General features: G+C 58.2%; 2 long non-coding RNA genes across 2 annotated transcripts; both read left to right on the top strand.

Moving 5' to 3' along the window:
- Positions 1-9,709: 9,709 nt before the first annotated feature.
- On the top strand, positions 9,710-10,979 carry LOC142824054 (uncharacterized). Its single transcript, XR_012899094.1, has 3 exons — positions 9,710-9,924; positions 10,236-10,358; positions 10,912-10,979. It is a non-coding gene; the product is annotated as an uncharacterized LOC142824054 (long non-coding RNA).
- A 1,912-nt stretch (positions 10,980-12,891) lies between these two features.
- Positions 12,892-14,018, top strand: LOC142824050 (uncharacterized). The gene is made up of 3 exons (XR_012899091.1): positions 12,892-12,990; positions 13,514-13,666; positions 13,934-14,018. It is a non-coding gene; the product is annotated as an uncharacterized LOC142824050 (long non-coding RNA).
- Positions 14,019-26,739: the final 12,721 nt, after the last annotated feature.

The raw sequence follows: 26,739 nt of genomic DNA, 5'->3' as shown, positions 1-26,739 counted from the left end.
GCTGTGAGCCCAGCAGCAGAGCATTTAAGGCACCCAGAGTTCCAGGGCAGACGATGACACAACACCTCACTCCCAGAACATGCACCTCAGTCTGTAGAGCGGTGCCGGTAAGGTTCAGGGAGGTGTCACAGGCCGAGGGAGCGAGCTGCAGTGGCTGGAGGCTGATCCTGGAGGTGCTCCCTGTGGCAATAAGAGGCCAGGCTGATTATGGAACCTGGTGGGAGGGAGGGCAAGGGCATGGCAGGTAGCACTGGCATGAAATGCCCAAGCCAGGCAACGCTCCTCAGCCTGGTCCATCCTGCCAGGCCGGAGCCATTCCCTCCCATAGGCTGTGTGAACCACGGCAGCCAGCCACTCCCAGCAACTCAGCCCTGGCTCCTCGTGGTCTCCTGGATGCTTTATTCCCACTGTTCAATCCCAGGGCGCATCCCAGGGGAACGCCCCCAGGAGGCCTCCCATGCGGTCCCGGTAGATCCCGTCGAAGGCCTTGCTCTGCGCCGCTGTGAAATGGTTCTTCCAGTCCCCACAGATGCCTGTGGAAGGCGAGTGGCGCTGCTCAGGATTCGCACCATGGCCATCGCGGGGACTGGGACTCGCCTCCCACCCTGCAGATCGCGGGGCGCTTGCTGCTGCAAGGGGGGGTTGAGCCCACCCTGCTCCCAGTGCACAATCCTGGCTCTGCCCCCGGCTCATCCCCCACAAGGGCTCGATGGGATCTGTGAAGCTCCCCAATGATGGGGCTGCCTGACAGCAGCCTCCTCACTATAACTTTGGGCTGGGCCCTGACTGAGCTCCCAGGCAGCCTTCTTATAGTCCTAGTCCCGCCCTTTGACTTCCGGTCAGGTGAGGGGGCGGGGCTAGGCTGGGCCCAAAATGGCTCCCAGAGGGGTTCCTCCGCCTCCGGCTCAGTGGGTGGCCATTCCACCCCCCTACACTCCTCCCCCCTTAAGTCCAGCTCCCAATCTCCGGGACCGGGATTCTGCTCTTCCTCCCTGCGGGACAGGGCATCGACATTGTCCCTCCCTGCTCGGTGTTTCACTGTGAATACATACGGTTGGAGGGACAGGTACCATCTCATGATGCGACTGTTGGTATCCCGCATCTGATGGAGCCATTGTAGGGGTGCATGGTCTGTAAAAAGAATAAAAGAGTCTCCAAGGAGGTAATACCGCAGCGCCTCGATGGCCCACTTTATCGCTAGGGCCTCCTTCTCAATTGCGGCGTAGCGGCGCTCTCGAGGAAATAGTTTTCGGCTGATATACAGCACTGGGTGTTCTTCTCCCTCAATTTCCTGGGACAGTACTGCCCCCAGTCCGCAGTCTGACGCGTCCGTCTGGACAATGAAGGGCCGGGAGAAATCGGGGCTGAACAGAACTGGCTCGCTGCACACAGCGGCTTTTAGGTCCTGAAAAGCTGTCTTGCATTCCGGCGACCACCTGATCCTTTGAGGACTGTCTTTCTTGAGGAGCGCCGTGAGAGGCGCGGCTCGAGTTGCAAAGTGTGGCACAAAACGGCGATAGTAGCCTGCCAACCCTAAAAACCGTCTTACTTTCTTCTTGGAGTTGGGTGCCGGGTAGTTTTGGACCGCCTCCACCTTCCCTACTAGAGGCCGGACTAGGCCCCACCCCAGCTGGTACCCGAGGTAGGTGGTTTCCTGCCAGCCAAGTTTACATTTCGTGGGATTGGTGGTCAGGCCGGCATCCCGCAATGTCCGCATTACGGCCGCTACCCGCTCCAGATGTTCCTCCCAATCTTGGCTGTAAATTACCACATCGTCTAGGTACGCGGCGGCATACGCCGTATGCGGGGATAGCAAGCGGTCCATCATTCGCTGAAATGTTGCAGGGGCCCCATGGAGTCCGAATGGCATCCTTATAAAATGGAACAATCCCGGGGGAGTTGAAAAGGCAGTTTTTTCTCTCGATTCGGAGTCCAGGGGGATCTGCCAATATCCCTCTGTAAGATCTAGGGTGGTTATAAAGTCGGCTCTCCCCAAGCGTTCTAACAGTGCGTCTGTTCGCGGCATGGGGTAGGTGTCAAATTTTGAAATTTCATTTACTCGTCTGAAATCGATGCAGAAGCGGACACTGCCATCTGGCTTCGGCACCAAGACGATTGGGCTACGCCACTCGCTCTGGGAGCGCTCTATCACTCCCAGTTGCAGCATCGACTGGACTTCCTCCTCGACTACCTTCCGCATCTGGCGGGGGAGAGGCCGAGTACCTTCTCGTACCACTTGGCCTGGAGGGGTCCAAATGTTATGTGTTATTACCCCAGTATGGCCGGGTTGGGTTGTGAAGGTCTTTCGAAATGTCTCTCTGGGTATGTCTACACTACCCTCCTAGTTCGAACTAGGAGGGTAATGTAGGCATACCGCACTTGCAGATGAAGCCCGGGATTTGAATTTCCCGGGCTTCATTTGCATAAGCGGGGCGCCGCCATTTTTAAAAGCCCGCTGGTTCGAACCCCGTGCAGCGCGGCTACACGGGGCACGAACTAGGTAGTTCGAACTAGGCTTCCTAGTTCGAACTACCGTTACTCCTCATTCCACGAAGTAGCGGGGTAGTGTCGACATACCCTATGAGACAATGTGCTTGTTTCACCTGGGTTGCAGAGAGGGTGATTCCCAGCTGTGGCTCTCTTTCCTCCCCCAGATCAGGTATTTCCGGCCCTAGAGTGGGCTCCGCTGGCTAGGGGGTAATCATCAGGGCCTCCCGTTCTCGCCAGTGCTTCAGGAAATTTACATGAAATATTTGGGTTTTCTTCTTCCGATCCGGTTGATAGATCTCGTAGTTCACCGGCCCGACCTGATGAGTGACCTCACCGGTGTATGAGGCCCGGGGCCATCTGGGGCACGGATATTGCTGGGGTGTCGGAGGGGTTTTGCTCGGGAGGCTTCAGGCAGGCTGCTGAAGCGCTCCGTGGGACTGGTTTGTGGCCTGTTTGGAAAGGTCACCAGTCTGGGGGCTGTAAGGAGCCCCGAATTTGAGCAATTCGCCCTGAGCGGATGCCCTCAGCTGTGCCCAGACACGGCCCGGTCCGGTCCGTCACACATGGCAACGGATGCCAAAGGAAATATGATGACACAACAGGGGGGGGCGGGCTTGTCCAATGAGATGCTTTGTCTCCATGCCCCTTTCCTGGGCTTCGCCCAGCATGACTGAGCCTGGAAATGTCTTTTCAGGGCAGGAAAGTGGCTCTTTCCGAGGGGGAATGCCAAACCCTTCTGCTGGGCGAGTTTCTTCTGGAATTCCCTGCCCCTGTCGTAACCCGGCAGCCAGTGAGTTATTGCCTCCTCTGCACTCACTGGGTGGGGGGTTGCTGTGGCAGGAGGCACCAGACGTACCATCCCACCTGGGCTTCTATTGGACATTTTCCTTTGTTTTGAGTTTTTTGCAAATGAAAGGAGACAGAACGGTCAGTTAGAAGCACAAATGGCTTGTGTGAGGTTTAGTTTCAAATAGACATTTTCCTGCCAGTTTGGATTTGGATGCCCAAATCCAAATTGTCACTGCAAAGCACAGGAAAAGATCGCCTTTCAATGCTAAATTATTGTGTGGAATGCCCAAGATCATTGCACGTGAAGTGTTTGAGGGCAAAGATTTAACTGAAATTAAACGATTTGTGCTTTAAAAATGTTGGTAAAATATTGTAGAAAAACTTCAATAAGCTTTTTTTTTCATACGCAACGTTTTCGGTGCAGTCTGTTGCCCTCTGTTGCATGGCATCAGAACTGCAAGAGTGTGTCATTAATGGGTATGTCTACACTACAGCACGAATTCGAACGAACTGAATTCGAATTAGTTAATTCGAACTAAGCTAATTTGAACTAGTGTATCTAGACCTAAAAGCTAATTTGAATTCAATCGGGGGACTGTCAGGATCCAGGAGGCCCTGCAGGAGAGCTTCCACCCAAGGAGCCTGCAGAGCCACCCTAGTCCTCCCCATCGGGGGCTCATGCCCCATTCCTCCCTCACCTTCTTCCACTTACCCCTCCCTAGCCCCCCTTCCTGATGTAAAAAAAAATAAAGGACACGTGTGTTCAAAAATACAAACTCTCTTTATTTAACAAAACTGGGGAGGGGAAATAAAACTGTGGGGAGACGGGGGAAAGGAGGCAGGAAAGGGCAGGAGAGAGTGTGGGAGAGGGGAGGGGGAAAACTGGGAGGAGGGAGCTGGAAGGGGAAAGCAAGGGGAAAGAGGGGGAGGGGAAAGTCAGGGATCGGGGTGGGGGTGACGCCGGGCCAACCGCCTCCCAGCACGGCAAGGGAGGGGGCCTCGGCGTCCCCGGGGGGATGGGGTGGAGGGTGCAGAGGTTGAGGTGGGGGGTGTGGACATTGAGGAGGAGGAGGGTGTGGGGGTTGAGGAGGAAGAGGTGGGAGGGGGGCAGGAGTGGGAGGAGGGACAGTTGTTGGGGGGGCAGCAGGCGCAGGATCAGCACAGGGCACCATGCTCTGCAGCAGGGCCTGCAGATTTGCATTTCTGGCTCGGTCCTCAGCCAGCTGCTCCTGGCGGAGCTGCAGGTCTTCCCACATCCAGGCCTTGACGGTGTGGTGCAGGGCTCGCAAGGACCCCAGGTGCTGGTCCCAGTACTCCTGCTCTGTGGTGGCGGACCGGAGCAGGCCATGGGTGCGGGAGCATGTCCCGGGTGGGGTGGTGCGCCCTGCACGAGCAGCTGGTACAGCTGTAGAGAAAGAGAGTGGTCACTTCTCCCTGGGGACACAGTAGATGATGCCCAGCCCCCTCCCCCCGCCCCGCAGCGTGAGGGCGACCATGCCCTGCACCGTCAGAGCCGCTGTGCTTGTACAGAGGCCATGGTCAGGATGTCTGGCTCTCCCATGTAGAGGAGACGTGTGGAGGGAAAGCATCCTGCTGGGTCCCGCCCCAGGGTCAGGAGCATGTCAGGTCTCTTCAGACATGCATGTGCCTATTGGGCCACGGCCCCTGGGTGTCACGCAGCTGGAGCGTGGCATGGCATGTGCTTGCACGTGCACAGGTGTCTGTGTGATCCGTGGGAGGCATGGCCCACGTGCGCGGTCCCTGGTCTCCCTCCCGCCTCCTCCCCCGAACTACTTAATTGGAACTACTTCCCCGGTACGGTCTCCCTGGATGACCCTGCCGACTCCAGTGCTGGAACTCCTTGTGGTGGCCCCTCCGGTGTGCCCAGGTCAGGGCCCTCCAGTCCCGGCTCGCTGCCTCCCGGGCTGGCACGGACCGCCCCGCCCCCCAAGAGTCGGTCGAGGGCAGGGAAGTAGGGGCAGGTGGCAGCCCCTGCTGCAGCGCCGCCCCTGGTGGCCATGGCGTACGCCTGCCGCAGCTGTTTTACTTTCAGGTGCACCTGCTCCTGGGTGGCCTGTGTCCCTTTCGGGCCATGGCGGCCGCTATGCGCCCGTAGACGGCCACGTTCCTCCTCCTAGTACAGAGATCATGGACGCTGGGGGCCTGCCCCCAAACCTCAATGAGGTCCATGACCTCCACACTAGACCAGGAGGGTGCGCGCCATCTACGGCCCCTGGCTGGCCCCTGGGTGCTGGGGGACTGGGCGGGGGGACGGCTCGCTGGCACTGGCTGCCTGGCTCATCCTGCAGCCCCTGGTTCGGGGCAGAGACTGCTGGCAGGGCTGGCTCTGGCAAGTGCCGTCTGGCCAGAGTCTACCCCTTTAAGGGCCCCAGGGCTGGGGAGAGGAGAGGAGTTTTCCTGCTTTGGCCCAGAGCAGCCACCAGGGGAACCTGGGGAGGGCTGGGCTCCAGCTACTTCGAATTAAGTGGCTACACAGCCCTTAATTCCAACTACTGAATTCGAATTTGGCGTTACTCCTGGTAGAATGAGGTTTACCTAGTTCGAATTAAGTCCAGACTAGCGGTTTGTATGTGTAGCACCTATGAAAGTTACTTCCAACTAACGGCTGTTAGTTCGAATTAACTTTGTAGTGTAGACATACCCATAGTTCCTATACAACTAACAGCTAATGGGTAGTCTCCAGTAGTTTAAATCTTGGGGCATTTGGAAAAGGAGGGGGAGCTACATGTGTGCGGGGTGTATTGTTGCCCTCTGCTGGATGGACTGTAAATGCTTTATGTATGTATCATATGCCCTATAGTGCTAACAGTTAATGGAGATTCTCCTCTAGCTCACACCTGGCATTTTCTAAAGTAATATATGTGTGTGTATGTGCGAGAAAGAGCAAGAGCCGGGGGGCTCCCTCATGTCTCCTCCCCATCCCGATCTGCTTGGCTTAAGTGCAGGAAAGAAGAAGTAGTGAGCTTTGTGTATTTGACATCAGGTGGAAGCAGGGGAATGGAGGAGTAGTGGGAACAAGAGCACTTGGCTTCTTTTCCTGCAGACCGAGAGGGGTGGGGACTGGGTTGAGCTATATAAATCAGATGGCGCTCCATGCCTCAGTTTCCCCCTTCATACAATGCCGATGACACAGAGAATGTTTGTAAAGTGCCTTGTTGTTAGCCCATGGGGCAGAGGGGGAAACTCGGTCTCAGAAGCAGACTGGGGGGAGGTAAAAGCCTACCTAGGCAGCGCTGGTTCCACTACGTCACGCTGCCAGACCGGTCTGAGTGGGTCCCTCTCTTGGCTGCTCCTCCCCCCAGGAGGAGTGGGTTCCTCTCCATCGGCTGCAGGAACCAGCATTTCAAGGTCTTTGCCAATGGGCAGCCGTTCTGCAATTCAGCTCTGCCGCGGCTTCCAGCAGATCGATACACTGGAGATCGATGGTGCCGTGGTCGGGTCCTGTGCCCAGTTCTGAGCCCGACCGGTGCCGCTGCCCAGACGGAGATGAGTGGCACACACACGACACCCCCCTACGGCCGCCCTCGCAGACCCAATAAACCTCTCCCTTTCGCAGAACGACTCTGCTCCTGCGTGGTTCTGGGGCTACTTGTGTGTGTGTCCTAGACCCCCTTTCTGCTCAGCGCAGATAGAGACTCCTCTGCAGGTAGAGCTGAGTGCGACGCCTGCACTGGGATGGCGTATTGGGATAATGTACTGACAGCTCCTCTGCGCCACCCCTCCTCTTCCTGCCGCTGCAACATCAAATTAACCTTCCTGGTCTGCCCCCGTCCTCCCTCCGGTACCAGGAGACCCCACGCATGATGGGAGGGGCTGCAAACTGGGGAGCAGGCTACTGCAGGGCTGAGGGCAGCAAACCAGCCCCCAGAGCCCTGCAGGGCCTGGCCACGGGGAAGGGGAACTGATGTGAGCAGCATTTAGAGCTGGGGGGGGGGGGGCTGTGGGGAGGAGGACAACGGAGCCACGAGCAGGACAGGGGGTGAGCCAGCACCAGTGAGTCTCAGGGGGTATGTCTACACTACCCCGCTAGTTCGAACTAGAGGGGTAATGTATGCATACCGAACTTGCTAATGAAGCCCGGGATTTGAATTTCCCGGGCTTCATTAGCATAAAGCCGGCGCCGCCATTTTTAAAAGCCGGCTAGTGCGAACCCCGAGCCGTGGAACAAGGAGTACAGATAGTTCGGAATGGCTACGTAGTTCGAACTATCTAGCCCGTGCCGCGTGTAGCCGCGCGGCACGGGGTTCGCACTAGCTGGCTTTTAAAAATGGCGGCGCCGGCTTTATGCTAATGAAGCCCGGGAAATTCAAATCCCGGGCTTCATTAGCAAGTTCGGTATGCATACATTACCCCCCTAGTTCGAACTAGCGGGGTAGTGTAGAAATACATACCCAGGGGGACTAGAGCCTCCAGGCCTGGCCCCCGTTGAGAGAGAAGCTCAGAGATTGGAGCTGGGGCAGCCAGGAGCCCCCCACTGCTTTGTGGGGTGCAGAACAATGACTGCTCCTGAGGGGGGAAAGGAAGGTGCCTGCACTGCAGGGCCTCCCTGGAAAGACAGTATCGGTCCCTGGCAGACAAAGGTGGAACCAGATCCAGGGCCTGGCCAGGAAAGAGCCCAAGTCCTGGGAGAAATCAGGCTCCATGCTCAGCTGTGAGTCCGAGTCCCATAGACAAAAGCGCCCCAGGGCAGTGGTGGATTCTCCACATGTCAATGCAGGCTGTGACGTAGTGGGGGTACCTGGCTGGTTTCTATGCTGCTGGCTCTGGGGTAACCCCCACTGGCTGTCGTGGGGGCCATGACCCAGCAAAACAGGATGAGTCACTATGCAAACCAGTGACCAGACACCCCCCATGGAGAGGAACAAAGGATGGTGGAATGCTGCCCTGGCTGGGGGGCAGGGCTGGAAGTGAGAGAGTTGGTGGCCCACGAGGAATAAGCCCGGGTCTAGCCCACGAAAGCTCATCATCTAATAAACCATCTTGTTAGTCTTTAAAGTGCTACATTGTCCTGCATTTTGCTTCAACTACCCCAGACTAACACGGCTACATTTCTACCCCTTTTGTGCAAGAGCTGTTGTGCAAGAAGGCAGTGTGGACGGGCACCAGGGGCTTCTTGAGCAAGACACTTTTATGGCTAAAATGGTCATCAGAGCTTTCTTGCACGAGAAAGCGTTCACAATGCCATGGACACTCTTGTGCAAAAGCACATGGCAGGGTGGAGGTGCTCTTGCACGAGACCTTTTGCGCAAGAACTCCGGTGTGAAACAGTTCTTGTGCAAGAAGCCTGCAGTGTAGGGCAGGGAGCAGCCTATGGGGCTACTGGAGCTGCTGGCTGCAGGATGCCCAGTCAGGGAGTGGGGGGGACCCCTAGGAATGGCTCCAACTTCCCAGAGGGGTGGCCAGAGGCAGGACATTTGCCTGGCAGGGTGAGGTGGGGGGGGGGCAGTGACCTCACAGGGGCTTTGGGCAGCCCTCAGCAGATCAGGCAAAGGGCAGGTGGGGAGGTGGTGACCTCACAGAGGAGCCCACATCTCAGGCTGAGAAAAGGGGGGGGCGGGCCCAGGGGACTTTGGAGACCCCCGGTTGCTTTAGCTCTGATGTGTCTCCTGCTCACAGTTGCTTTGTCCTCTGTGAGTTCCACATCCGGACAGCGTTTTGCAGAAGGTAAGAGCCCCCAGGGGTTTGGATCCCGCCCGGGGCCGGCTGGGTTCCAGGCAGGCCCAGCCCTCGGTCAAGGGCCAGAAGGTGATTCCTCACCTGGGCTGTGTCCTTAGCGCCACTGGGGCTTTCTCCTGGTTGGTTTCCCTTTTCCTCCATCCCGCCCACATTTCTGCTCTGTTCTTGCCTCTTCTGTGACCTTCCCCTGCTGCCCCCCCCAGCTTGTGACCCAACAGACTAGCTGAAGGAGGGGGGGTGGTTTGCAGGAGCCGTGGGGCGGGGGATGCAGCCCCCATTGTGGGGACTGGGGAGGTGGGGCTGGACCAGGTCTATGCCAGTGTCTTTGGGGAGAACGCTCCACCCCCCCCACACCTTAGACTCTCCCCTGATTGGCCGAGCAGGGGCTGTTGATGGGCAGGAGACTCAGGTCCTTGCAGTGCCTGTGCAAGACCGAGCCGATAAGCAAGGGGCCATTTGGGGACTGGGGGCAGTCGCTCTGGGGAGCTGGAACCCCTGGATTTCTGCAGCTCTGCAGGCTGCGCCCCAAGCTCCCCTTTGCTCCCCTCATTTGCAGCATGGCCAAACACATCAGGCTGTGGTTCCGGAAAGCCCTGAAGATGGCCCCAGGGCCGGTGGGAAGCAGCTCCTCCGTCCCCGCGGGCGGGGAAGCTGAATCCCACCAGCTCGGGGCGACTCGCCCACCGGCCAGGCTCTGCTGAGGGCGTTGGCAGATGTGAGGGTGGAAGGGGGATGGGTCCCTGCGAGGGGCGTGTGGGGCCCAAGCTGCCCTGGGTCCCTGACATGGGGGCGCGTGACCCCTGCTGGCCGCTGGAGTCACCCTGGTCCCTTCCCTCCCGCACAGAGCCCCCCTGCGCCTCGGCGGAGCTCTGCCAGGAGCGGATGGACTCCCGGGTGGAGGAAGGGGCCATCTATGATATTGAAGAGCAGCTCCACACCCGGGACACGGTAGGAACCTTCTCCACACGGGGGGGACCCGAGATTGTCCGGCCCCTTCCCAGCACGTCCCCCCCTCCGGGAGGGGCTTGTCCCTGGGGATCCCCCTGGGGCCCCTTCTCCTGCATGACCTGGGCCCCCCAAGCTGAGGTCTCTTGTCATGCACCAGCTGGGCCCCCACAAGCCTGAGGCAACAGTTGGGGGGGAGTGTGGGTGCTTGGACAACCGGCAGCTCCCACCTCCACTCCTGGGAGGCCTGAGCCCTGCTGCTGTCCGTGGGGGGCAGGCAGGCCCCAGGCTCACAGACTCTCTCTGGGGTGCAGAGCCCAGCCGCCCTGCAGCGGTTCCTCCTGGCCGTCCCCCCCGCCTGCCTCGCCGCCCTCCAAAGGGGCGAGGACACCCTGGCGCCGCGCTGCTGCAAGGACACCATGATGGCCAGGATCGTGGTGAGCGAGTCGCGGCGGCCGGGAGGAGGGGAGGGGATACCTGGGGTGGACAGGGGTCTGCCTGGGCCATGACGGCGGGTGGGGGTGCTGGAAATGGGATGGGTGGGGCCAGGAGTGCTGGAGGGGGAGGGGGAGGTGGACATGGGGAGGGTGGGTGGGGATGCTGGAGGAGGGAGGGACACAGAAATGGGGCAGGTCTGGGGTGCTGGACAGGGAGGGGGATTCGGAACAGGGAGGGGTCTCCCCGGGCCATGGGGCGGGGAGCTGGAAGGTTAGCAGAGCGGGCTGCTGAGGATGCGCCTGGGGAGCAGGGATGAGGAGGTTCAGAGGCTGGTCACCAGGGCAGTGAGGGGCAGGAGACGGCCTGGGGACAAGGATTGAGCTGGTCCCGGTTTGGGAGGGGGGTGCTGGGAGGGGCCCTGTGCCGGGCAGGGGGGCTACAGGCCAGCGGGAGGCAGTGGGGTTGGATCCTGCTGGGTGGGGGCGCTGGCCGTGTGAGCGTCTCTTGGGGGCCCCAGCCTCACACGCCCCTTTGTCTCCTTGGGTCTCACAGGAGATCATGGAGGACTCCCCCCCCGCACTGGTCTTGGCCGACTGCCTCAACGCCGCCTGCAGCCTCAGGTACCGACCCCCCCCCGCCGACTCCCCCCCAGAGCAGATCCCCTGACCAGGGAGTGGGAAAGTCTCTGTCTCCTGGGCTATGTCTAGACTGCAAGCCTCTTTCGAAAGAGAGCACCCAGTGAGTCTGGATGCTCTCTTTCGAAGAAGCCCTAGTTCCATTCAAGAACGCCTTCATTCGAAAGAAGCACTTTCCAAAGAAGGCGTTCTTCCTCGTGAAATGAGGTTTACCGCTGTGGAAAGAAAAGCCGCGTTCTTTCGATTTAATTTCGAAAGAACGCGACTGCAGTCTAGATGCAGGTGATGTTTTTTCGGAAAAAGGCTACTTTTCCCGAAAAGCCCCCTGAGTCTGGACACAGCCCTGCTGCTGAATTAACAGTCTCTGCCCCTCTCTCCTGCCAGCACCTTGCAGCCTCCCCTACAGGCCCAGCTCCTGAGCCCCCTGCTGAGGGCGGCCGTGGGACAGACTGTGTCTGGGGACTGGCAGCAGGAGCCCATCCACACACAGGTACGTCCCTCCGGGCCCTGCTCCCGGGCTGGGCTGGAGCTCCAGAGAGGAGTGGGGGTGGGGGCAGAGGGAGAGAAGAAGCTGCAGGTTTGGATCCTTCCCTCCAGGTTTCCCGTTGCTCTCCCTGGGGGCCCGTCCCTTCCATGCCCAGCCTGGGCTCCTCCCTGCTCTGCGAGGCGGCTCAGACCCTGCTCAAGGCTGCACCCCGGGGCCAGCGGGTGGCCTGGATTCCCCAACCCCCCTCTGACCCAGGGCTCCCCCTTGTCTTGCAGCAGTTCATCCGGGCCCTTCCCGTCGACCTCCAGGCCCTACTGGCAAGCCTCCTCGCCGAGTCCCCAGACACCGCCAGGCTGCAGCTGATCATGGAGGTGAGCCCCGTGGGGGGGACGGGGCCATTGGCCCTGCTTCCTCGGGGGGCCGAGAGAGGAGCTGTGTCAGTGGCTGGGGGTGGGGGGGGGCACAGTCTGAGAGGAGCCCCAGGCTCTGCCCAGAACCGGCGCCTCCCTACGGGTCCTGACCTGCCTCTTTCCCCCCCAGCACCTGAGCCCGTGGCTGGAGTCCCGCCTGCCCCAGGAGCGAGCCAGGGCCCTTGGCAGCACCACGGCCCTGCTGGGAGTCGCCACCACCCTCCCGGGGTTTGAGGTAAGTGACCTCGGAGCCGGGGGGTCTGGGGCTGCAAGGCGCGGGGCTGGGAGCGTCCCCGGGAGGCAGAGCTGGGAATGGGCCGGGAATGGGCCGCGTTCTCCTTTCCCCGGGGAGGGGCGACCCTGGGCCTTTCCGGGGGGCACCTGGGCCCCAGACTGGGGAGTGGCCGTCAGTGGATCCCCTTGTTCCACCCCCGGAGTGACCCTTCAGTCGGGGCCATTGCTCAGGGTTGTCTCCTCGCAAGGCCGGCCCCGCCCCGCCCCGCCCCGCCCCGCCCCGCCCCGCCCCGCCCCGGGAGGTGTCTCTGTCCGTCCCCGAGCTCAGAACCGCCTCGGCGGCCGTTAGCATGGGACGTGCAGCCCCAGGATGCTGAGGGACCCCCCCCTCTTCTCTCCCCTCAGAACTCCGCCGACTGGCCGAGGATGGGTCACCACGTGGCCCAGCTGGGCCTTTTTATTTCGGACCCATCCGAAGACGTCAGCCGGCTGGCCCGGAAGGGGGTGCACAGCCTGTACCGACTCCTCCTGCACCACAGGGGTAAGGAACCCAGCCGGGACCTGGGCCCCAGGGACACCCTGAGGGTGCCGGCGGCGGGGGGAGGGGACCCAGCCCTTTTCCCCCAGACTGGCCCAAGGGGGGATGCGTCCCTCTGTGTTCCCCTTCTGCCCCCTGTGCCCCTCCATTTGCCCAGGGATGCCTGCAGGGACCCGTGGGAGGGGAAGGGCTCAGATCTGCCAGCAGAATCACCCTGGTTTGTCTCTTGCAGGCCTCAACATCCACCAGGCAGAGGACCTGTGGTGCAGGCACTACTATAAGGAGAGATGGGTCCTGGCGCACAGCAACACCGTCAGGGTGGGAGAGGTAAGGACGCGCTGCCAGGGCAGGGCAGGGCTCGGGGGTGGGGCTGGCTGGGGCCCTCGTGCGGGTAGGACACGGGGTGGGAGCGGGGAGTCGCTGATCGAATGGTCGATGCATTTTCCCTCGACTATTCGAGCCGTGGACAGGGCGGCGCTGCCCCTTTGTGACGCTGTCCCGGCGTTTCAAAGGGGCGGCGCTTCCTAGGGGCAGCGCCGCACCTTGCCCCGGATCTCCCGTAGGAGGGGAAGCAGGGCGGGGGGGGGCAACACTTTTTGATGGAGGTCGCTCCAAGATGTTGGCCAGTGGCCTAGGGCTGCTCTGTTGTGCGGAGGGGGGTGAGGTCTGGGAGGGTCTTGGGGGCAGGAGGAAGGTGTGACCTGGGGCAGGGGTTAGGGTGCAGGGTGAGGAGAGCGTCTGGGTGCAGGGTCTGGAAGGGAGTTTGCAGAAGGAGGAAGCTGTTTTAGCCCCAGGAGTTGGGGCCGGGCTCTGGGCCGTCAGCTGAAACCTCCCGTGCTCTTGATTTCAGGTCTTTGGGCAGCTCTTCACGCCAGAGCAGGAGAACTGCTTTTTAGACAAGGCTCTGCTCGCTGCCCGCTCCCCCCTGAGGCGCCCCAGCCAGGCCGGGCTGGTCCTGGCCCACGCCCTGCATGGGCAGGCCCATCAGCTCCTGGGATACATGGTGAGCAGCCGGAGCAGATGCAGGAGAGTGGGGCAGGGCCAGGGTCTCCTTCCCATCCCCTCAGGGAGTCCCCCGCCCCTTTCCTCATGCTGCCCCCACCCCACGTCCCTGCTGGGTGGGTCAGAAGCTCACCCTGCGGGCCTGACGGGGGGTGACCAGAGAGCAGAACAAGTCTCAGCGCAGGGGGGAGGAGGGTGGAAATGCTGGGGGGGCCCAGTACCCCTGAGTCCCCAGGGATGAATGTGACGGATTCTGCTTCCCTTGCAGCAGGAAGACAGCCAGTGAGAGCACAAGGAGCTGAGGAGCCAGCAGCTGCGTCCCCCTCCCCCCAACCCTCCCAATTGTATAGAATGTATTTAAATTCTGATTAAATAACGTTTCAAAAAACATTTGGATCAGGCTTTGTCAATAATTTTTAATGGGGGGGGCATTTTGGCAAGTGGTCAAGGGCCACATTTCTACCGAGGAGATTGGGGTCTGGGACGGGGCGGTTGGGTGCAGAAGAGAGCTGAGGGGAGGAGCCTGGGTGCGCACCGTCCATTGCATCATCACGCGGCGCCATTGTGCTAGTGCTGGAGCTTGGGTGACTGGTTTAATTGGAATGTTTACACAGATTAGGTGTTTTAACTTTAGGAAACTTCATTTTAAATAAGGTAAAATGTTAATTTCTGTCTACCACAAAGGGTTTCAAAGTTTTCTTTATTAAAGGCAGGGATGAGGAACCTTTTTTGTCTCCAGGGCCACTGACCCCCAGAAAAACCAGTTGGGGACCACACACGAGAAAAGCAAAATACAAAAACCCTTCTTCCAAAACCCACAAGCCTCACTGAGGTGAGGGGAAGGGACAGGGAGGACTGAGGTTCGGGGATCCCTCATTTTTGGCCCCCCCTCAGATTGAGAGGGACCCGCAAATGCCACTCTCCCTGGAACCCAGGAGAGTTAATCTGTGCTGGGGCTGGAGTGCCAGGGGAGTGAGATGTCTCAGTCGGGGCCACATTCGTGAGGCTTGGGGGGGCTGGAGGCACCAGGGACGCATTCAGATAGAGCAGGGGAGCCGGCAGGGACCCTGAGAGGAGAAGTGGGAGTGAGAGCCCAGCCGGGGAGACACAAGGAAACCAGAGTCAGTCTAGTATCTCTCAGGCAGCTGGGGTAGACACCCCCCACTCCAAACCCCAGCCTCCTGTTGGATCCTCCTCCCACAGTTAACTGCCTCTGAGTCTGCACCCAAACTCCCATCGCTGCCCTGAACCTGTCCCAGAGCCTGCAACCCGCAGCCTCTCCCGCGCCCCACTCCCCAGCCATCCTGCACCGTAACCCCAGCCTCAGGCCAGCGAACCTGAGTGAGGGTGGGGGAGCCCAAGCAGCAGAGGGAGGGGGGAGTGGAATGAGTGGGGGCGTGGCCTCAGAACAGGGGCAGGGGTAGGTGCGGGGAAGGGGGCGGGGCAATGGTAGTGGCCTCTAATGCCCACACCCCTCCCTTCGGCATCGCTTATGTCCCATGTCCGCCCCCTCCTGAGCCCACAGACGGTGCCAAGGCCTCGTACCCAGGGCGGGGTCGCCCTTGTGAGCTGCCAGCCATACTGGGGAGAGGCGAGAGGGTCTGGGCTGCTGTGTCCGTTGCTGGCTCCTGTCAGGCCTTTGCACCAAGTCCTGGTGCAGCCTGAGCAAACCTGGGTCCTTCCCTGCTCCTCCAACACCACCTGGGCAAAGGGAGGAGAGTCCCCAACAGCCTCTGTCACTTCGGCCTCCTGTCGGGGGAACATGCCCCCTGCAGCATGATCCCCTGTAGATCTAGCCCTCTGGGCACTCACACAAGGTCTCTACACGGCAGCTGCTCTGTGCCTAGTGCTGGCACTGCAGAGCCATTTGCCACTTTGCACCCGACTGTCACCAGGTCCTTTCCATTTGCAGGGCCGGCCACATCTCCTGCCCGCTAGGCCATTGGCTGCACCCTCGTCTCGCTCCTCCTGGTGTCTGTATCCGTCATCACCTTGGTGCTGGAGAGATGGGGCCTGCCCCAGCCTGCCGGGCTGCAAGGGACTCCTGTTGGGAGCAGCTGCATGGGAACCAGAGGCCCAAGAATGGGAGAACCCTATTGACCTGCTGTGAGCAGGAGACGGGGGTGGGGAGGGGGCTGGGGAGGTACATGGACTCAGCTCTTAATGGGGGCTGGGGAGACACAGACACTGCTGATGATTGCTGCACTGTGGGCCCCTGGGTTACAGTCTATGCCCAGGCAGCTCCTCCAGTCACTGCCTGTCACATTACTGGATCTTGAGGGGAGCAGCCAGATCACTGCTGCACCCATAGGTGGGGGTGTTGGCCCCAGAAAATGGTAGAAAAGGGGGCCATGTGGGGAGCTGAATAGCAGCATATTATCTGAACAAGAACTCTTAAACCAGCAGCTGTAACATCTCTGCTAGAGGCTGCATCGAGAACTGGGAGATTCGGTGCATGTAACATACTATTCCTTTAACAACCTTACTCTCATGCTTTTCTTTATTGTAATAATAAACCTTTAGGTGTTAGATGCTAAAGGATTGGCTCAGCATGATTTGTGGGTAAGATCCAGAGGGTAAATTGACCAGGGATCTGTGGCTGGTTTCTTGGGACCAGACAGAACTTGTTCGGGGTAGGTGGGATTGGGTGCTAGGACCCCCACCGGTGTATGAGGCCCGGGGCCATCGGGGGCATGGATATTGCTGGGGTGCCGGAGGGGTTTTGCTCGTGAGGCTTCAGGCAGGCAGCTGAAGCGCTCTGTGGGACTGGTTTGTGGCCTGTGTGGAGAGGTCACCAGTCTGGGGGCTGTAAGGAGCCCCGGATTTGAGCAATTCGCCCTGAGCAGACGCCCTCAGCTGTGCCCAGACACGGCCCGGTCCGTCACACTGCCCCTCAGCCTGCAGGCCTCTCCTCGCTCTCAGCCAGGCCAAGGGCTGAGCCCTGCTGTGGCCTGCCCCAGCCAGCCAGCCAGCCCAGCTCCTCCTCCTGCACAAACAGTCCCGCCTGCTCCTTTAGCAAAGCAGAGCAGGCTGGTTGTGGAACTTCTGGGAGACTGAGGTTCAAGTCCCAGGTCTGCTGCAGAGCCCTTGGCCCTGCCACTCCCCTGAGTGGGCCTCAGCTCCCGTCTGTGAAACGGGGACACTGATTCTAACTCGTCTAAGGGGAGCATTTTCAAAGCCCTAAGGGAGTTGGGAGCACAAGTGTGTGACTGTGCTTTGTGCCCACTGCTTGGTGCTCCTAAATCCCCCAGGTGCTTAGCGTGGGAGCTTTTCCGGGCAGGGGCTGCGGCTAGGGTTGCCAGGTGTCCCGTTTGAACCGGACAGTCCAGTATTTGAGCTTTCTGTCCAGGAGATAAATTGAGAAAATATCTCAATTTTCTAAATAAGATGTACTCTAGGTTGTGATGCAATGGCAAGTACGTCTGGTATTTTTATTGACCATCTGGCAACCCTGGCTGTGGCTGCCTCTCACTACTCTGGTGTGGACAAAGCACTGCAGTCATCCCGGGACAACGCCCCCAGAGACGCTCTCCCTCTGGGGCAGGGTCCTTTAATGCTTTTCACACTGACATAGGCTACGGGACAGCCCCTTGGACACGGGCATGAGTGTCCCCTCGGGGCGGTATCCCCCGGACGCTGCGCAATGCAGAGAAGAGGGGTGAGTCCTGGGGGATTGGTGGGACAAGAGACGTTCCGTTATTTTAACCCCACCCGCTATAAAGCAGCAAAACCCTGGGTCCAGGTACTCAAAAGTGCAGGGCTCTGCTTCTGCGGGATTAGCCGCCCCTTCTCGGCTGGGAACACGCAGGCGAAGCATCAAAGGGCTCCCACCCCACTGAGATGGTGACTGCATGTCTCGGGAAGGGAAGAATCCAGCCATGGGGGGGGGGAGGGATCCCCTCTGGCACTGACGGAGAGGCCCAGAGACAGGCAGAAGGAAAGTTCGGGAGGGAGGGGGCAGAGATACCAGGTAGGGAGGCAAGTATCAGAGGGGTAGCCGTGTTAGTCTGAATCTGCAAAAGCGACGAAGAGTCCCGTGGCACCTTATAGACTAACTGAAGTGTAGGAGCATAAGCTTTCGTGGGCAAAGACCCACTTCGTCAGATGCATGTAGTGGAAATTTCCAGAGGCAGGAATAAATATGCAGGCCAGGATCAGGCTGGAGATGACCAGGTGGATCCAATCAAGGAGGATGAGGCCCACTTCTAGCAGCTGATCTGGAGGTGTGAATTCCAAGAGAATAGAAGCTGCTTTTGTAGTTAGCAAGCCATTCACAGTCTTTGTTTAATCCAGAGTTGATTGTGTCAAACTTAAAGATGAACTGTAGCTCAGCAGTTTCTCTTTGAAGTCTGGTCCTGAAGTTTTTTTGCTGCAGGATGGCTACTTTTAGATCTGCAATAGTGTGTCCAGGAAGATTGAAGTGTTCCCCTACAGGTTTTTGTATGTTGCCATTCCTAATATCAGATTTGTGTCCATTGATTCTTTTACGTAGGGACTGTCCTGTTTGGCCGATGTATATAGCAGTGGGGCATTGTTGGCACATGATGGCATATATTACGTTGGTGGATGTGCAGGAGAATGTACCAGTGACAGTATGGCTGATCTGGTTAGGTCCTGTGATGGTGTTGCTGGTGTATATATGTGGGCAGAGTTGGCACCGAGGTTTGTTGCAAGGATTGGTTCCTGAGTTCGAGTTATTATGGTGCGGTGTGTAGTTGCTGGTGAGAATATGCTTCAGGTTGGCGGGTTGTCTGTGGGCAAGGACCGGCCTACCTCCCAAGGCCTGTGAGAGCAAGGGATCATTGTCCAGGATGGGCTGAAGATCACTAATGATGCGTTGGAGAGGTTTTAGCTGGGGACTATAGGTGATGGCCAGTGGTGTTCTGTTGGTTTCTTTCTTGGGCTTGTCCCGTAGCAGGAGGCTTCTGGGTACACGTCTGGCTCTGTCAATCTGTCTCCTCACTTCCTCGTGTGGGTATCGCAGTTTACAGAATGCTTGTTGAAGGTCTTGTAGGTGTAGGTCTCTGTCTGAGGGGTTGGAGCATATGCGGTTGTACCTCAGTGCTTGGCTGTAAACAATGGATCGTGTGGTGTGTCCGGGATGGAAACTGGAGGCATGCAGGTAAGTATAGCGGTCGGTAGGTTTTCTGTATAGGGTGGTATTGATATGACCATCACTTATTTGTATCGTGGTGTCCAGGAAATGGACCTCCCGTGTAGATTGGTCCATGCTGAGGTAGGGAGGAGGACAGAGGTGCAGCTAACTCTGGTACTCGTGACACCCAGACCCCATCTCTCCCCACCTCCTTGGACCCAGGCAGCACCTGCTCCTTTTTGTCTCCTCTCCCATTGACTGCCGCCCTCCTCACCACCAGGTCTCCCAAAGGTTCCTCTCCCCAAATGTTTCCCACTCCCCTCCCACTGTTCCTCGCTCCCAAATCCCTGGGGTCCTGTCAAACAAACGTCTCTTCCTCCCTCCTGTGGCTGGCACCTCCATGTCCTGTAGCCTGGCCCCCCTCCCTTTACTCCATCCTTCACCAACCCTTCCAGCTCCTTGAGTTCCATTTCTTCCAGCCTCCACCCCAACTCCCTACATCTGCATCTCCAGCCCAGCCCTGCCTCCCAGCCCCGCCTCTTAGCCCCCAGCCCCAAACCTTCCCTTCCCTGGTTCTTCCTTCCCCAAACTGCCTGGTCTGGTTATTTCTAGGCCAGGGGTGAAGCAGGAGCCATTCTGCTGGGCACTCTGCAAACACAGAACAAGGACAGTCCCAGCCCCACACATCTGGCCCTTGAAGAACAAACCCAGAGGCAGAGGGACCTGGACAGACGGGATGGTGGGGGGCAATTTCCCTCAGCAGCTTGGGCCGTCCTGGCAGAATGGTGTCTCAGTCTCCTAGGAGATCACGGTAGTGGGAACCAACTGTCCATGTTGTGCTAGACAAGGGCGATAGGAAGCCGCTCTGGGGTGCCCCACTAAGCCTGGCGGGCTGGGGGCGGGGCTTTGGGTGCTGTCAGCACGCTGGGCTGCACAGCCACAGTGTACTCCAGGGATCTGGTGGCCAAGTAGTGTAGTGGCTGCACTCCCAGTCCCCTGCCCTGAGCCTCCAAACACCCCCCACCACCTACCCCTGACTCCTGCACCACAATCCCTGCACTGCGCCCCCCCTCACTCCTGGACTCCCTGCCCTGAGCTCCCCACACCCATACACTCCCCAGCCCCCTGTCCTGAGCTCCACCATACCCCTGCCCTGACCTCCCCATCCTCCCACACTCCCCACCCCCTGCCCTGAGCTCCCCCACATCCTCACACTCCTCATCCCCCGCCCTGAGCTCCCCATACTCCCACATTCCCCATCCCACTGCTCTGAGCTCCCCCACATCTACAGACTTCCCACCCCCCTGCCCTGAGCTCCCCCACATCCTCACACTCCATCCCCCTAACCTGAGCTCCCCACACCCACACACCCCAGCCCTGAGCTCCCTGGATTCCACACATTCAAATTTCTCACAGGTAATTTCCTGTCATTCAGTTTGGACACAGACCGGCTAACCTTGTGAGGAGGGCTTTAAACTAGGTTCGACGGGGACAGGTGAGCAAAGCCCACAGGTAAGTGCTGAATGTGCGGGACTGAGAGATGGGTTGGAAATGGGGGGGATTACGGCCTATAATGGGAAGGAGCAAGGAGGGTCAGGGCACAACAGGGAGGCAAGATCAAATCAGTATCTTAGATGCCTATATACAAATCCAAGAAGTATGGGTAATAAGCAGGAAGAACTGGAATTGCTAACCAATAAATACAACTTTGATATCATTGGTATTACAGAAACCTGGTGGGATGGGACGCACGATTGGAATGTTGGTATGGAAGGGTACGGCTTGCTCAGGAAGGACAGACAGGGAAAAAAGGGAGGAGGGGTTGCCTTGTATATTAAAAATGTACACACTTGGACTGAAGTGGAGATGAACGTAGGAGATAGCTGTGTAGACAGTCTCTGGGTTAAGCTAAAAGGGGTAAAAAACGAGGGTGATATCATGCTAGGAGTCTACTACAGGCCACCTAGCCAGGTGGATGAGGCCTTTTTAAAACAATTAACAAAACTAGCCAAAGCCCAAGATTTGGTGGTGATGGGGGACTTCAACTATCCAGACATATGTTGGGAAACTAACACAGCGAGGAACAGGCTATCCAATAAGTTTCTGGACTGCATTGGAGACAACTTTCTGTTTCAGAAGGTTGAAAAAGCTACCAGAGGAGAAGCTGTTCTGGATTTGGTTTTAAGAAATAGGGAGGAACTAGTTGAGAACTTGAAAGTGGATGACAGTATAGGGGACAGTGATCATGAAATAATAGAGTTCATGATCTTAAGGAAAGGTAGAAGGGAGACCAGCACAATTGAGCTAATGGATTTCAGGAAGGCAGATTTTGATAAGTTCAGAGAACTTGTAGGTAAGGTCCCATGGGAAGCAAGACTGAAGGGAAAAACAACTGAGGAGAGTTGGAAGTATTGCAAAGGGACGTTGTTAAGGGCCCAAAAGCAAACAATTCCGCTGTGTAGGAAAGATAGAAAATATGGCAAAAGACCAGCTTGGCTTAACAAGGAGATCTTGCATGATCTCAAAATAAAAAAGGAGTCGTATAAAAAATGGAAACTAGGACAACTAACAAAGGATGAATATAGGCAAGCAACACGGGAATGCAGGGGCAAGATTAGAAAGGCAAAGGCACAAAATGAGATCAAACTAGCTACAGGCATAAAGGGAAACAAGAAGACCTTTCATAAATACATTAAAAGCAAGAGGAAGACCAAGGACAGGGTAGGCCCACTGCTTAGTGAGGAGGGAGAAGCAGTAACAGGAAACTTGGAAATGGCAGAGATGCTCAATGACTTCTTTGTTTCGGTCTTCACCGAGAAGTCTGGAGGTGTGCCTAACGTAGTGAATACAAGCAGAGAGAGGGTAAGTTTAGAAGATAGGATACACAAAGAAGAAGTTAAAAATCACTTAGGAAAGTTAGATGTCAGCAAGTCACCAGCTCCTGATGAAATGCATCCCAGGATACTCAAGGAGCTGATAGAGGAGCTATCTGAGCCTTTAGCTATGATTTTTGAAAAATCATGGCAGACAGGGGAGATTCCAGAAGACTGGAAAAGGGCAAATATTGTGCCCATCTATAAAAAGGGGAATAAGAACAACCCAGGAAACTACAGACCGGTCAGTTTAACGTCTGTCCCAGGGAAGATAATGGAGCAGGTAATTAAGGAAATCATATGCAAACACTTGGAAGGTAATAAAGTGATAGGGAATAGCCAGCATGGGTTTGTGAAGAACAAGTCATGCCAAACTAATCTGATAGCTTTCTTTGATAGGCTAACGAGCCTTGTGGATAAGGGAGAAGCGGTGGATGTCATATACCTAGACTTTAGTAAGGCATTTGATACGGTCTCGCATGATATTCTTATTGATAAACTAGGCAAATATAACTTAGATAGGGCCACGATAAGGTGGGTGCATTATTGGCTGGGTAACCGTAGACAGAGAGTTGTTGTTAACGGTTCTAAATCCTGCTGGAAAGGGATAACAAGTGGAGTTCCTCAAGGGTCTGTTTTGGGACCCGTACTGTTCAATATCTTCATCAATGATGTAGATATTGGGATAGAGAGTACGCTTATTAAGTTTGCAGATGATACCAAACTGGGTGGGGTTGCAACTTCTTTGGAGGAGAGGGACATAATTCAAAATGACCTTAGCAAGTTAGGGAAATGGTCAGAGGTAAACAGGATGAGGTTTAATAAAGAGAAATGCAAAGTGCTCCACTTAGGAAGGAACAATCAGTTCCATACATACAAGATGGGAAGCGACTGTCTAGGAAGGAGCATGGCGGAAAGGGATCTAGGGGTCATAGTGGACCACAAGTTGAATATGAGTCAACAGTGTGATGCTGTTGCAAAAAAAGCAAATATGATTCTAGGTTGTATCAACAGGTGTGTTGTAAGCAAAACTCGTGAAGTTGTGGTACCGCCCCAGGGTCAGGAGCATGTCAGGTCTCTTCAGACATGCATGTGCCTATTGGGCCACGGCCCCTGGGTGTCACGCAGCTGGAGCGTGGCATGGCATGTGCTTGCACGTGCACAGGTGTCTGTGTGATCCGTGGGAGGCATGGCCCACGTGCGCGGTCCCTGGTCTCCCTCCCGCCTCCTCCCCCGAACTACTTAATTGGAACTACTTCCCCGGTACGGTCTCCCTGGATGACCCTGCCGACTCCAGTGCTGGAACTCCTTGTGGTGGCCCCTCCGGTGTGCCCAGGTCAGGGCCCTCCAGTCCCGGCTCGCTGCCTCCCGGGCTGGCACGGACCGCCCCGCCCCCCAAGAGTCGGTCGAGGGCAGGGAAGTAGGGGCAGGTGGCAGCCCCTGCTGCGGCGCCGCCCCTGGTGGCCATGGCGTACGCCTGCCGCAGCTGTTTTACTTTCAGGTGCACCTGCTCCTGGGTGGCCTGTGTCCCTTTCGGGCCATGGCGGCCGCTATGCGCCCGTAGACGGCCACGTTCCTCCTCTGCGCCACCCCTCCTCTTCCTGCCGCTGAAACATCAAATTAACCTTCCTGGTCTGCCCCCATCCTCCCTCCGGTACCAGGAGACCCCACGCATGATGGGAGGGGCTGCAAACTGGGGAGCAGGCTACTGCAGGGCTGAGGGCAGCAAACCAGCCCCCAGAGCCCTGCAGGGCCTGGCCACGGGGAAGGGGAACTGATGTGAGCAGCATTTAGAGCTGGGGGGGCTGCGGGGAGGAGGACAACGGAGCCACGAGCAGGACAGGGGGTGAGCCAGCACCAGTGAGTCTCAGGGGGTATGTCTACACTACCCCGCTAGTTCGAACTAGGGGGGTAATGTATGCATACCAAACTTGCTAATGAAGCCCGGGATTTGAATTTCCCGGGCTTCTTTAGCATAAAGCCGGCGCTGCCATTTTTAAAAGCCGGCTAGTGCGAACCCCGTGCCGTGGAACGAGGAGTACAGATAGTTCGGAATGGCTTCGTAGTCCGAACTATCTAGCCCGTGCCGCGTGTAGCCGCGCGGCACGGGGTTCGCACTAGCCGGCTTTTAAAAATGGCGGCGCCGGCTTTATGCTAATGAAGCCCGGGAAATTCAAATCCCGGGCTTCATTAGCAAGTTCGGTATGCATACATTACCCCCCTAGTTCGAACTAGCGGGGTAGTGTAGAAATACATACCCAGGGGGACTAGAGCCTCCAGGCCTGGCCCCCGTTGAGAGAGAAGCTCAGAGATTGGAGCTGGGGCAGCCAGGAGCCCCCCACTGCTTTGTGGGGTGCAGAACAATGACTGCTCCCGAGGGGGGAAAGGAAGGTGCCTGCACTGCAGGGCCTCCCTGGAGAGACAGTATCGGTCCCTGGCAGACAAAGGTGGAACCAGTTCCAGGGCCTGGCCAGGAAAGAGCCCAAGTCCTGGGAGAAATCAGGCTCCATGCTCAGCTGTGAGTCCGAGTCCCATAGACAAAAGCGCCCCAGGGCAGTGGTGGATTCTCCACATGTCAATGCAGGCTGTGACGTAGTGGGGGTACCTGGCTGGTTTCTATGCTGCTGGCTCTGGGGTAACCCCCACTGGCTGTCGTGGGGGCCATGACCCAGCAAAACAGGATGAGTCACTATGCAAACCAGTGACCAGACACCCCCCATGGAGAGGAACAAAGGAAGGTGGATGCTGCCCTGGCTGGGGGGCAGGGCTGGAAGTGAGAGAGTTGGTGGCTGGCTGTCTGTGAGGATGGAGGAGACAGCCTAGGGAGAGGAGCTGGAGTTTAGGGGCCCAGTCTCCCCCCAACTCAAGGGGGCCTGAGGCATCCTAGCCCAGCTCTGTGACCAGATTACATCTGTGCTGTGCTGTATCCTGGAGAGGCAATAAACTTCCTCTATTCCACCGGCTGGTGCGGTCTGTTTGTGCCATTTCGGGGTGCAGGAGACAGGGGACCCCCAACGCGCCGTCACACCGGTGTCAGGAGTGGGATCCACTGCACCCCGTGGATGAAGCTCCCAGCGGCAAGCGACAAGGCGCCGTAGAAGCAAGAGCCCTGGAGCCAGGAATGCTTGAGGCAGAGCGAAGCGGTTCCGGGGAATCGTGGGGCGCTGCAGCACTAGACTGGTGAGTCTGCACCCAGGGACCCAGCAGGCAGATGGCCTACGCCCGACTCTTGAAGGCAGAGCTGGTGGGGCTGTGCAGAGAGAGGGGCTTGCCTGTGCGGAAAGCAACCAAGGCCCAGCTGATTGCCCAGCTGGAGGAGAATGATCAGTCACAGGGCCAGGATCTTGTCCCCAGGGGAAGCAGCCAGACCCCCCCTGAGAGTGTGTCAGGCTCAGAGAGGGGGAGGAGCGCTGGAACCCACTGGAGATATGAGACAGCGTCTCCCGGGAGGCCTGCAAGTAATAGCCCATCTAGGGCAGGGGCCAGCCCAGCGGAGCTGCAGCGGCTGGAGATCCAGCTGCGGATCAAGGAATTGGAAGTAGAGGACCGAGAGAAGGAGCGCCAAGATCGAGAGAGGGACCGCCAGGACCGAGAGAGGCAGCGACAGCATGAGCTGGCCATGGCAGAGCGGAGAACCGGCGGGGCACCGGCTGCGCCAAGTGCGGATGGGCCCCAAGGTCCCAGGACTGCCAGACGCTTGGAGAGGCTCGTGGTGGCCCAATTGAAGGACGTGGGCGACATAGACGGGTTCCTCAGTGCCTTTGAGAGGGCCTGTGGACTGCAACGGGTTCCCCCAGCTGACTGGCTGCAGGAGCTCATCCCCGCACTGAACCAGGAGGCGGCCGGAGTGCTCAGTCAGCTGGAGGACCTACAGCCAGGGGATTACAACCGAGTCAAGGAGGCCCTGCTGCATAAGTTCGGGCTGACCCCCGAGATGTACAGGAAGAAGTTCCGGGGGGTACAGAAAGAGCCACGGGAGACCTATGTGGATCTGGCCTCCCGCCTGTCGCAATACGGCCGCAAGTGGGTGTCTGGAGTCGGAGCCCAGACTGCAGAGGAGCTGCTCAAGCTGGTCCTGATGGAGCAGTTCTATGAAGCGTGCCCACCCAAACTGAGGCTGTGGCTCAAGGACCGGAGACCAGAGAACCCCCAGGAGGCTGGGAGGCTGGCGGATGAGTTCACGGAGAGCCGGTCCGGGTGTGAACCGGAGTCCCGGAGAGAGAGGGAACCGCGCAGAGACCGGATCTTGGCTGAGCAACGGAGAGAGACACCTCCGAGGCGAGCCCCAGGGACCAGGACCAGTCATCGATACCCCAGAGAACCAGCCAGGGCCTGGACAGAGACAGCCCAAAGCCTAACTTGCCAGCGCTGTGGGCAAAAAGGCCACAAGAGGGCTCAGTGCACCAGGTCCCAGGACCGGGGACTTTCCAGGGTTAACTGGCTGGGGCGGGAGGAAGGGCAGGCTGCCCCAGAGGCAGGGGCTGGCAGGCAAACCTCAGCTCAGAGAGAGGGGAAGGATGCTCAGTGCACCTCCCCTGGGAGGTCTGATTCTCAGGAGGCGGATTTCTCTGTCTACCGTGTGGGGGCAGGACGGCCCCTGCGGAGCGAGTGCCTCATACCCCTGGAGGTGGATGGTAGGAAGGTGACGGGCTTCTGGGACACGGGGGCGGAGGTGACTCTGGCCCGATCCGACATAGTGGCCCAGGAGCGGATACTACCCCACACCCAGCTGACCCTGAAGGGCATAGACGGGTCCCCGTTTAAGGTGCCTGTAGCCAGGGTGCATCTGAAATGGGGGGCGAAGGAAGGCCTCAAGGAAGTGGGCGTGCACCCGCACTTGCCCACCGAGGTGCTGATGGGGAATGACCTAGAGGAGTGGCCCCATGAATCCCAGCGGGCTCTAGTCACCACCCAGAGCCAGCGGGGGGCTGACAACGTGGGTCCAGGGAAGGACTCCTGGCAGCAGCCTCAGGGTCCCATCCCAGTGGACACGGGGTCCAGCCAGGCTGGGACTCCGGACCTAGGCAGAGGTGGGGGACAGGTCCCGATCCCTGCCTCAGCAGCTGAATTCCAGGCTGAGGTGCAGGCAGACCCCTCCTTGCAGAG

This window comes from Pelodiscus sinensis, unplaced genomic scaffold, assembly GCF_049634645.1.
Source record: "Pelodiscus sinensis isolate JC-2024 unplaced genomic scaffold, ASM4963464v1 ctg37, whole genome shotgun sequence".
Lineage (NCBI taxonomy): Eukaryota > Metazoa > Chordata > Testudines > Trionychidae > Pelodiscus > Pelodiscus sinensis.
This window is presented reverse-complemented; position numbering and strand designations above follow the sequence as displayed.